This window comes from Odocoileus virginianus, unplaced genomic scaffold (assembly GCF_023699985.2).
Source record: "Odocoileus virginianus isolate 20LAN1187 ecotype Illinois unplaced genomic scaffold, Ovbor_1.2 Unplaced_Scaffold_3, whole genome shotgun sequence".
NCBI classification, from domain to species: Eukaryota; Metazoa; Chordata; class Mammalia; order Artiodactyla; family Cervidae; genus Odocoileus; species Odocoileus virginianus.
The window spans coordinates 5024683-5037079 of NW_027224265.1; the positions used below are offsets into that span (position 1 = coordinate 5024683).

The window sequence follows — 12397 nt, forward strand, 5'->3', positions numbered from 1 at the left end:
AAAAGTCTCCAGTTGAGGAGTGATAATTTTTAAAAAAAGATTGCAAGACACTGATTGGATGACCCTCCCCTTGGGGCAGCCTCGGTAAGTGGCAACACCCAGTCATCCAGGCCAGAAATCTAGGCGTCATCCTTGATGACTTTTCTCCCATAAGTCTTTAAGTTCCTCAAATATTTTAACATCTCTCCTAGTTCATGCCCAATCTCCAGTCCAAGCTACTGTCTGCTCTTGCCCTGGGACAATTAAAGGACTTGTATTTATTTGCCTGTTGTTTGCTCTGCCTCTAGAGCAGAGGTGAGCAAACCTGGGCTGCTTGTCGTGGGTTATTGGCACATAGCCCCGCCTGTTAATTTCCTTGGTGTTTCTAGGTACTTTCATGCTACAATGGACGGAATGAGTAGTTGCAACAGAAACCATATGACCTGCAAAGTCTAAACAGTTTGCTCTCTGACCTTTTTACTAGAACAGTTCATGGATGCCTGTTTTGGATGATGAGCTAATTAGGGTAAAAGTTGGGTCTCATTTAACACTGTTCCTGGTGACCAACTGCAAGCCTGGTGAAGGGCAGTCAGTAAGTGTTAGGAGATGAATAAATGGATGGGTGAATAAAGGGAAGCAACACAGCTCATTTGGTCAAGGGTGGGCGCACCCCTACCCCCAGCCCCACCCCCGTGTGAAAACCAGGAGGTTACTCTTTTCTCCCTGAGTGCAGGCCATGGCTCAGGTTCAAAGCCAGCAAAACTCCCTTCCGTTCCTCTTCCTGCCCTCATTTCTGCTATTCCATCTTTTGATAAGAAAAGCTTTTCTTGTGCAGTGCAGATGATTAAAGATGAATTATCTAAGTACTGCTCCCCTCTGGGAATGCTGAGCAGAGTCTAATGGTGGTGTGTGGGGAAAAAAAAAAGAAGAAATCCCTGGGTTAATATTGATCTTCAGAAAGTGGAAGCGTTTGCTCCATAATGTAAATTTCCGCAGGCTTTGGACACATCTGGGATCTGCTCCACCGGCTTCAGTTTTGAGCTTGTTATGAGGAACTCATGGCTGGGCTCTTTTAGACTTCTAAACTTCACAGTACCTTGAGTCCCAGTGATAGCAGCTCACCGGAGTTGAGCACTTGCTGCATTTTGGAACTTGATTAGTGAGTTATTTCTAGTTGTGAGATAGTTTTGATTGGTCCCACTTTACAGCTCTGGAAACTGAGACTTCGAGAAGAAAGTGACTTCTTAAAGTTCATACAGGTGCCAAGTGGCAAAGCAGGGATTTGACTAGTTCGACTGCTAATCCCATGATATTTGTCTTCAATCAGGAGATGAAGAATGCTAATAATAATAAAATCAATGTGTATGTTAGAAATCATATCCCAAAGACCTGGCTCCTTATATATAATATTACTGAAGTGTAGGGCTTCCCATGTGGTGCAGTGGTAAAGAATCCGCCTAACAATGCAAAAGACATAGGTTCAATCCCTGGGTGGGGATGATCCCTGGAGTAGGAAATGGCAACCCACTCCAGTATTCTTGCCTGGAGAACCCATGGACAGAGGAGCCTAGTGGGCTACAATCAATAGGACTGCAAAGAGTTGGATATGACTGAGCACATATGCATATAGTTGAATTACAGTGTTGTAATTTAATTTTTGTTGCAGCAAAGAGTATATATATATATAGATAGATAGATAGATACACACACTCTTTTTCATATTCTTTTCCATTATGGCTGATCACTGGATATTGAATCTGGTTCCCTGAGCTCTAAAGTAGGACATTGTTGTTCACCCAGTCTCTGTATAATAGTTTGCATTTGCTAACCCCAAATTCCCACTCCATCCTTCCCCCATCCTCCTCCCTTTGACAACCACAAATCTGTTCTCTATGTCTGAGTCTGGCTCATAGATAAGTTCATTTGTGTCATATTTTAGATTCCATATATAAATGATATCATATGGCATTTGTCTTTCTCTTTCTGACCTACTTCACTTAGTATGATAATCTCTAGGTCCATCCATGTTGCTGCAGATGGCATTATTTCATTCTTTTTATGGCTGAGTAATATTCCATTGTATATATGCACCACATCTTCTTTATCCATTTGTCTGTTGATGGACATTTAGATTGCTTCCATGTCTTGAGGTTTCCTTCTTCTTTTGCGCCTACTCTTCCTCCACTGGGTGTCCACCATGTACCAAGCTCTGTGTCAGGTAGACTTAGCCAGATAAGTGGGGACAATTCTATCCACAAGGAGCCCTCTCTCCAGCGTAAGATAGAACAGAAGATCAGCAGCTACTCAGCAACAGAGTGTAATAGGTGCTGTGGTGGAGAAGGGCAGAGGATAGGAGTCTGAACCAAACTGGAGTGATGATAGATGAAGGGAATGGACAGCTGCCTAGAGGAGATTTTGCTTTTAGGATGAGGAAGAGAAATCTGGTTCGTGGAAACAGCATGTACTAACGCAAGGCACAGGTGAACAGGTTCCTCTATGTGACTTGAGCCACCTCCTCACTTACAGCTACCATTTGCCCCTTCCCCCACTAATACTATCCCCAGACCTACTACACGGGCTGCTTTTTGCAGTGGGATTTGCTTTAACAGTTTACTATTATCAAAATGATGTTCTTCTTGCCACATTGGATTCTAAAAATGTCTACCTCCAACAGTATAACTTCACCAAAACACAGCCTATGAATCTATGCCTGACACATGGATGCTTCACAAATATTTGTTGAGTGATGAAAAGTTAAGAATATGTTCAGAAAACTGTTCTAAAATTAAACTTCATTAAAATTCATACTGCGTAGCTAATAACTCCTTTACAGGATTCCCGTATTTCTTTTGACCCGAAATGTACACATCTATGAGATTTTAAAGGAATAGTGAATAGTTTTTCAGGTCTTAAAAGTCCTCCCGTGAATATCTTACTGTTAGAGCAGATGAAGAATATTGGATAAAATAAGAAGGAAAAGGAAGAAATCGTAACCTTATGGGGCATTTCTCTGAGTCAGTCTAGGGACACGATTTTATGTAATCTGCAGAACAGTCCTGGATGTCGGGATTTCTCTTGAGTTTATAGACTGAGAAATGAAGGGGACTCAGGGCCACAGCTGGAAAGGGGTAGGGCTTGTGTTTAAACTCCAACTCATCTGACTCCAAAGCTCTTTCCCCCTAACCCTTGGGAACTAAACTCTTACCTCAAACTCTTCAAATAGGCATTTATGGCTTTGACTCAGATTTGGTCAGCGTTTGACTGATCAGCTTTTCTCAGTATTTTTCTGTTTTATTCACTCCCTGAAGTTGATGTGTCCTGGGATGCAAAGTTTTCTCAGATGCCTTCCTCTGCTGCTTTCTTTCTCTCCGGTTGATACCTCACCCTTGTCACCGCTCCACTTGTGTACATGGATGTGACATCATAAAGCAGGGTGTGGGTCCTTGGGACCCAGCTTCCTGAGCAGCCACCAAGGAGCCAGATGATGCAGCAGGAAGTGTGTGTTTAAGGTTACCTCTTTATGGAGTCAGTCTTGGCCAATGGGAAGTGGGAGAAGGGATGAGTCAGACAGATGGATATTTCCTTCTCATTTTCCGGTACTACTTTGAGGCAGTCTCTCTTCTTTGCCCATCTGGGTATTGGGTGAGCAAACCTTCTGAGTGATGTGCTGGATTTCTTAGCTGGCTGTGAAGTGAGAACTTTCAGGGTAATACGCTGCCGCCACAGAGCATCGTATTTTCCCTTTCCTCACTTCCCATTATCCTTCATCGTGAGAGCCCTGGGCTTGCCCTTCGTTGTAAGCATCTAAAGTCTGCCTCAGTCTCTGCTTTCTAGAAAGCCTGCAGAGAGAAAGAGAGAAGGAAAGAAAGAATCTCAAATTCATGTATGAAGATAATGTTGAGAAATCCCTTTTTCTTCCTCTAGCCCAAGAGTGCTGGGCAGAGGCATATTTATTCCATAATGTGCTATATTCTTAAATATAAGGTAAATCTTTTACCCTATTGTGGTTAGTTTTATGTATCAACTTAGATAGGCCATGTTGCCCAGTTGTTGGATGAAACTCCAGTTTAGATACTGCTATAAATGAATTTTTTTAAGATGAGGTGAACATTTACTAAGACTTCCCTGGTGGCTCAGAAGGTAAAGAGTCCACCTGCAAGGCAGGAGACCCAGGTTCTACTCCTGGTTTGGGAAGATTATTAATAAATCAGTAGAGCAGATTATTTTCCACAATTTGGGTGAAACTGAACCAATCAGTTCAGTCTTAAGAGGAAAAAAAGGCTAGATCTTCTGAAGAAGAGGGAATGCTCCTCAAGACTACACAGAATTCCAGACTGCTGCCTTATGAAATTTGGACTAAACATCATCAACTATTCCCCGGGTCTCCATAATGCCTTGTGGATTTTGGACTTGCCAGCTGCCTTCAAATGAACCGATTGCTTAAAATCTATCTATCTACCTATCTTTCTACTCGGTTTTGTTTCTCTTATGTGCCCTCTAGAAATATCAGAGAAAACTTAATACAAAATATTTAATATGGAGTGCTCCGAAAATTATTTTAAACAACAACAAAATACTATTTGGGAAAGCGAATGCCCTGAAATAACCTCAGTCATTGCTATATTGGATGCCTAAAGATGTCATTGCCAGATTTTATTAAAATAGAAACCGGATAAATTGTTTTCCAATGTTTCACAAGATGTGACAGATTCAGATAAGCTAATGAAGGTATCAGATGGAAATATGATCTTCCTTGCTCATCCACCATTTCCTTAGTAGTGTGGTCAGTTGTTGTTCAGTCCCTCAGTTGTGTTGACTGTTTGTGATCTCCTGGACTACAGCATGCCAGGCTTCCCTGTACTTCACTATCCCGGAGTTTGCTCAAACTCATGTCCATTGAGTCAGTGATGCCATCCAACCATCTCATCCTCTGTCATCCCTCTTCTCCTCCTGCCTTCAGTCTTTCCCAGCATCAGGGTCTTTTCCAATGAGTTGGCTCTTCCCATCAGGTGGCCAAAGTATTGGAGCTTCAGCTTCAGCATCAGTCCTTCCAATGAATATTCAGAGTTGATTTCCTTTAGGATTGACTGGTTTGATCTCTTGCTGTCCAAGGGACTCTCAAGAGTCTTCTCTAGCACCACAGTTCAAAAGCATCAGTTCTTTGGTGCTAACCTTCTTTATGGTCCAACTGTCACATGCATACATGACTACTGGAAAAACCATAGCTTTGACTATATGGACTTTGTTGGCAAAGTGATGTCTCTGCTTTTTAGTATACTGTCTAGGTTTGTCATAGCATTTCCTTCCAAGGAGCAAGCACCTTTTAATTTCATGGCTGCAGTCACCACTCACAGTGATTTTGGAGCCCAAGAAAATAAAGTTTGTCCCTGTTTCCACTGTTTCCCCATCTATTTGTCTTGAAGTTATAGGAGCAGATGCCATGATCTTGATTTTTTGACTGCTGAATTGTTTTTATTTTTTAATTAATTAATTTATTTTAATTTGAGGCTAATTACTTTACAATATTGTGGTGGTTTTTGCCATACATTGACATGAATCAGCCATGGGTGTACATGTGTCCCCCATCCTGAACCCCCCTCCCACCTCCCTCCCCATCCCATCCCTCTGGGTTGTCCCAGTGCACTGGCTTTGAGTGCCCTGTTTCATGCATTGAACTTGGACTGGTCATCTGTTTCACATATGGTAATATACATGTTTCAATGCTATTCTCTCAAATCATCCCACCCTCACCTTCTCCCACAGAGTCCAAAAGTCTGTTCTTTACATCTGTGTCTCTTTTGCTGTCTCTCGCATATAGGGTCATCATTACCATCTTTCTAAATTCCATATATATGTGTTAATATACTGTATTGGTGTTTTTCTTTCTGACTTACTTCACTCTGTATAATAGGCTCCAGTTTCATCCACCTCATTAGAACTGATTCAAATGTGTTCTTTTTAATAGCTGAGTAATATTCCATTGTGTATATGAGTCACAGATTTCTTATCCATTCATCTGCTAATGGACATCTAGGTTACTTCCATTTGACTGCTGAATTTTAAGCCAGTGTTTTCACTGTCTTCTTTTACCTTCTTCAAGAGGCTCTTTAGTTCCTCTTCACTTTCTACCATTAAGGTGGTGTCATCTGCATATCTGAGGTTATTGATATTTGTCCCAGTGTGATCAATGGAGAGGGCATTTGATAAACTCTTACTATGTGCCAAGTGTTATATTTAAAATTGAGAATATTATGGAGACAAACTGTAGGCCCTGTCCTAGAGCAGAGTCCTAGTCAGCCAGATAGATGTCCATAAATAAAACCAATGTGTTCAACCAGTATGTTGAACAGGGGCAGCTCATGACATAAAAAATTCTTTTGCCCCCTTGAGTGTTTTCTTCAGTGGAAATTATTTCCCTTGTTTCTGTATGGGAATGCTGGCAGGTGCTATGACTTTTCTGCTCATTCCTAGTACAAGACAATGTTACTGAATCAAACTTAGACCTGCTCTCCCACACACAATAAAATCAATCTACTGACAAGGGGTTGTGGTGAAGGAAAGTACAGGATTTATTGCAGGACACCAAGCAAGGAGAATGCGCAGCCCATGCTCAAAAGACCCAAACTCCCTGATAGTTTCAAGGAAGGGAAGGATTTAAAGACAGTATGAGGGAGGGGGCTACAGGGTGAGTGATAACTTTTGCACAGTTCTTGGATTGGTTGACATCAAGGTAAAGTTTCAAGCATCATCAACTTTCTGGCTTCAACCAGTCTAGGGTTTATGTTCTTTTGCTCAGGAGTTTTCATCTGGTTGGGGTCTGCTTCCTGTACAAACAACTTAGGCCTTTATCTGTATCATTCGAGTAACTGTGAGTTTGGGGCTTCTGCTATTTGGCAGGTTTATAGTCTAACTCACTACCCAGTTCTCCAGCCCAACAGCTGTTCTTTGTTTCTATATCTTCACATTCCCCAATTAATAACTCTTGAGTCAGCTTTTTACTTCAAAAAACTTACAATGGTAAATGCTGGAGAGGTGTGGAAAAAAGGGAACACTCTTAGTTTGTTGATGGGCATGTAAATTGATTCTGCCATTATAGAGAGAAGTATAAGAAACTAAAGATAGAACTACCATATGACCCAATCACACTACTGGGCATCTGCTCTGAGAAAGTCATAACTGAAATAGACACATGCACCCAATGTTCATTGCAGCACTATTTGCAGTAGTTGGGACATGGAAGCAATTTAAGTGTCTGTGAACAGAGGAATAGATAAAGAAGAAGTGGCACACATAAAATGGAATATTACTCGGCCGTTAAAAGGAACAGTGTTGGATCACTCATAGAGACATGGATGGATCTGGAGTCTGTTACAAAGAGTGAAGCCAGAAAGAGAAAAATAAATGTATATCAACACATATATGGGGGATCTAAAAATCTGGTACAGAAGAACCTATTTGCAGGGCAGGAATAGAGATGCAGACACAGGGAACAAATATATGAACCCAAAGGGTGGGATGAATTAGGAGACTGGGATTAACAAATGTGCATTGCCAGGTGTAAAACAGATAGCTAATGGGGACCTATTGTATACTGCGGGGAGCTCGACTCCCTGCTCTGTGGTGACCCAGAAGGGTGTGATGGGAGTAGGGTGGGAGGGAAGTTCAAGAGGGAGGGGATATATGTATACACACAGCTGATTCACTTCACTGTACAGCAGAAACTAACATAACTTTGTAAAAGAACTTTACCCCAATTAAAAAAAAAAGGGACACAGGGGCTTGTACACAGTTTAACAGTTTGACAGTCACTATTTGTTGAAAAATGTGTTCCTAATGGAGTAATCACAGTAATGTAGAGGATGAGATGGTTAATCAGCATCACTGATTTAATGGACATGAATTTGAGCAAACTCAGGAGATAGTGAAGGACAGGGAAGCCTGGCGTGCTGCAGTCCATGGAGTCCCAAAGAATCAGACATGACTTCGAAATGGAACAACAAAGCAGTGATTTGAAAACTCATTTCAAGATAAAACCTGGAGCTGGATTTGGCTTTAAATCTTCCTTTTAATGCCAACAGGGAGCATGCTGTGGGGAAGATGGGCTTCACTGGAAACTTCTGTCTCCTTACTTTTCTCTTCTCTTGTTCCTGCCCCCCACCCCCAGTTGCCCCACGTCTAACGCTTCCAGGGTCCCATGGGGAGAAGGATGCTAATGGAGCAGAGAGGTGCTGTCTCGTGTGTGGCATGTGGATTCCCTAGTCCTGGTGGATACGAATGGCTGTCTCTCTTACTTATGACTGCCTTCTGTGTACTTTTCACAAGTTTCCTACTGGGCTCTCCTTCCCTCTAAGTCCTTGGTGAGTCCCCTGTAAGTCTCCTTGGGTGGTGACTTTTGACTCTTTGCTGCCGTCTCCAGGAGTTCCATCCAGCTGCTTGCTGTTGGGTGCCTTGCACCTTATCTTGTCTCGAGGGAGCAGTCAGCATCCCTGGGCTGGACAACCCCAGAAGTGCACTGGCCAGCCCATCCCCTCTTGTGTTGATTTCCTGGCAGGAAATGGACCCCAGCCCATCAGCTGAGCTCCCACACGTAGGGGTCACATCTGAGTAGCTCTATGAAAGAAGAGCTCTAACTTGGTGGGAGACGGAATGGGACTTCCAGCACAGCTCTCTCCCAAATGAACCCACCCACAGAATTCTCCTTACTCTAATTTTTCTACCCTTTTATGTCATCTAAGTGGGTGAGGCGTCCAGGAAATGGTTCTCAAGAATTTACTTTGAAAGTCTATAATGATTCCTCACTTGGAAATATCATATTTATTGAATATTAGTGTCTGGATGAAAATTCAGTTTCGATACCTTGTTTCATATATAAATAAAATTGTACTATAGAACATATGTGATACGTGATACTAATTGAATTCTGTCTCTGTCACTTATCATGGAGACTTCAGCTACTACAATCTCTCAGCTTCAATTTGTTTTCCTGAAAATTGGGAGCAATATTATTGACCTCATAGGATTGTCCTAAGGGTTAGAGATGATTTAAAGTTCCGGTTTGGTGCCCAGATCATCCTAAGTATTCAACAATCTGAGGAGCAATATCCATTAATATGGCAAAAGACAGTTAAGTAATGAGCCGCCAATGGGAGCACTCAAGCCCCATTGTAAAGACAGACAGTGACGACAATAAAGGGCCAACGTGTTTGCATCTGTTTCTTTTCCCATTAAAAAAACCCAACAAACATAAACCTTAGCTTTTCTATTCTTTGAAAAGAAGACATTTCAATTAGTAAAATGTAAAAAATATGAAAGAAACCCAAAACATCATCCCAACCATATTATTATTTTGAAGTTCTTCTGTGAATATTTTACATAGTTGTAATTATACTGCATGTAAGACTTTGCGGCCTGACTTTTTTACACATGGATATTGTATTATAGGCATCACTATTGTATGATATATCCTAATAACTGACATTTTTAGTGGCAGCATAATATTTCCTTGAGCGAATGAGTGATATATTTATTTATTTATGATATATATTATTTATTTATTTCTATTTCTGATTCTTTGACATTTAGATGATTCTTACATTTTTCTATTTTGTAAATCAAGTCTGTTAGGGGCTCTTTGTTGGCAACTAACAACCAATTGTGGATAACTTAGGCAGAAAAGGAATTTCTCTGAAGGGTATAGAGGAGCTCACAAATTTCACAAGGAGATTGAAGAAACATGTGAACTAAAAAGCTGAGAGCTGGGGAAATTCTGGTGGTCAGGATGGCAGGAACTAATTGATGATCTGGTTACAATTTTGCTGTAAGAGTCATGTATGTTATCTATAGTTTCCTCTGCTTGAGTTATTCCCCGAGAGAGAGAGAGATAGAGAATGTGATTGACTGAGCCTGGGTCACATGCACAGACCTAGGGGAAGTGAAGCCTGAACTCCTAGATGCAAAGTAGCACCAAAACTGTGCACAGTGGAGGTGGGGTATAAACCCCTCAAAGGAAATAAGGGCAGTGGGATCAGGCGACTCATAAGCCAAGTTTTTACTATAACAATATTCCTTCTTTGCACTTATCTCTTTGTCTAGATTTTTGAATTATTTTCTTAGAAAAAATTTCCACAAAGTGGGAGGAGTGGATGAGAGAGTAGAACTTCTGTGGTGATTCTTGATTGTCAAATATGTGTATGGCAGCACAGGAGGAATCTTATTAGAAGTAACAGGAAGTGGTAGATAAATGGAGAGTCAAGGATTATACAAACACACCTGAGGCATTTTACTTATGTCTATATCCAATTTTGGGGGGCTCCAAAATCACTGCAGATGGTGACTGCAGCCATGAAATTAAAAGACACTTGCTCCTTGGAAGAAGAACTATGACCAAACTACTCAGCATATTAAAAAGCAGAGACATTACCAACAAAAGCCTATTTAGCTTTGACTAGATGGTTTTTCCAGTAGCCATGTATGGATGTGAGAGTTGGACTATAAAGAAAGCTGAGTGCCAAAGAATTGATGCTTTTGAACTGTGGTGTTGGAGAAGACTCTTGAGAATCCCTTGGACTGCAAGGAGATCCAACCAGTCCATCCTAAAGGAAATCAAACCTGAATATTCACTGGGAGGACTGATGCTGAAGGTGAGACTCCAATATTTTGGCCACCTGATGCAAAGAACCTACTCATTGGAAAAGACCCTGATGTTGGGAAAGATTGAAGGTAGAAGAAGGGGATGACAGAGGATGAGATGGTTGGATGGCATCACCGACATGATGGACAAAAGTTTGAGTAAGCTGTGGGAGTTGGTGATGGACAGGGAGGCCTGGTGTGCTGCAGTCCATGGGGTCGCAGAGTTGGACATGACTGAGCGACTGAACTGAACTGAACTGAAATCCAAATCTATGACATTGCTTACTGTTTGACGTAGAGCCAAGATTATGGTGTGTGTGTGATACCTGTTTGGACTTCTGTGTTGTCTTTCCTGCATAGACATTTCTCTCAAGTCATCATCTGAAATTTCCCCTTTAGGGTCCTGTAAAAGAGAGCAAACTAGAGATCTTCGTGAGGCCACCTGAATGCAGCATCTTTCTGAATTTTTAAGATTCTTACCCCCTCTGAATCTTTTATAATTGGCTCACCCACGCCTAATTCAGCATCCATAATTTGGCTCTTTTTTGAGTCTTTCCAAAGCCTTCAATTTTGTTTTCAGTGAAACAGCCACTCTCTTACTTATCCCACTCATATTTAATCGGTTTTTATTACATTCAGTTTAATTAAGTAATTAGAAAAAAACAGTTCAAGTGGTCCCAACAGGCTTGAGAACAAATACAACTCACTGCCGTTAAACAGACAGCTCCGTTGGTGGGAGCATTAGAACAGAGAGTTCTGGAGAGCAGGCTACAGTGGGGAGTGACAATTTCTCTGTGGGCATCAGTCTGCTTGCTGATAGGAGGAGTGCTGAATTGGCCAAGTGGAGTTGTTTAGAAGAATTCCACTGTGCCCGTTGAAATGAACCCTCTCCATATCTTACATAACAATAATACAATATCAACATTATGATTTTGACAGTGGCACAGTATGTGTATTGTTACATGTCATGTGTATTTATATAACCATGCTTGAAGTCAAATTCAGAACTATTCCATCACAAGCCATCTCTCTAATGCTGTCCATTTACAGTCACACCCACAACCTTCCTTTCTACAATTGCTGAACCATGGTAACCACCAGTCCATGGCATATACCTCTGTCATTTGGGAATGTTATTTCAATGGAATTACACAGTATTTGCCCTTTTGATATTGAGCTTTTTCACGCAGCGTAATGCCTTTTAGATCCATCCAATTTGTTGCATATAGCATTTCTTTTATTGCTGTATAGTATTGCCTGGTATGGATGAGTCACATTTTAACCACTTACCTATTAAAGGACATTTTAGTTGTTAGTTTGGGTTTTTGCAAATAAAGCTTCTATAAACAATCATGTGCATGATTTTATATGGATATACCTTCACTTCTCTGGGATAAATGTCTAAGAGCATAATTTCTTGTGTCATTAGGTATGTGTGTGCCAAACTACTTTCCTCAGTGGTTGTACATTTTACATTTTTACCAGTGATAAATAAGAGATCCAGCCTCTCTGCATTCTCACCAGCATTTAAGATTGTTATTATTTTAAATTTCAACTGTTCTAATAGGTATATAGAGATATTTCATCATAGTCTTAATTTAATTTGCATTTCCCTAAAGGTTAGGTCTTCCCTGGTGGTTCAGACAGTAAAGAATCTGCCTGCAATGCAGGAGACCCAGGTTTGGTCCCTGGGTCGGGAAGATCTCCTGGAGAAGGGAATGGCTACCCACTCCAGTATTCTTGCTGGAGAATCCCATGGACAGAGGTGCCTGGTGGGCTACAGTCCATG

General features: G+C 41.2%; 1 long non-coding RNA gene across 1 annotated transcript; it reads right to left on the reverse strand.

Annotated features, from left to right (window-relative positions):
- Positions 1-434: 434 nt before the first annotated feature.
- LOC110152600 (uncharacterized) lies at positions 435-3417 on the reverse strand. Its single transcript, XR_002318445.2, has 2 exons — positions 3185-3417; positions 435-1319 (listed from the first exon to the last, which is right to left on the reverse strand). It is a non-coding gene; the product is annotated as an uncharacterized lncRNA (long non-coding RNA).
- Between the last annotated feature and the right edge of the window lie 8980 nt (positions 3418-12397).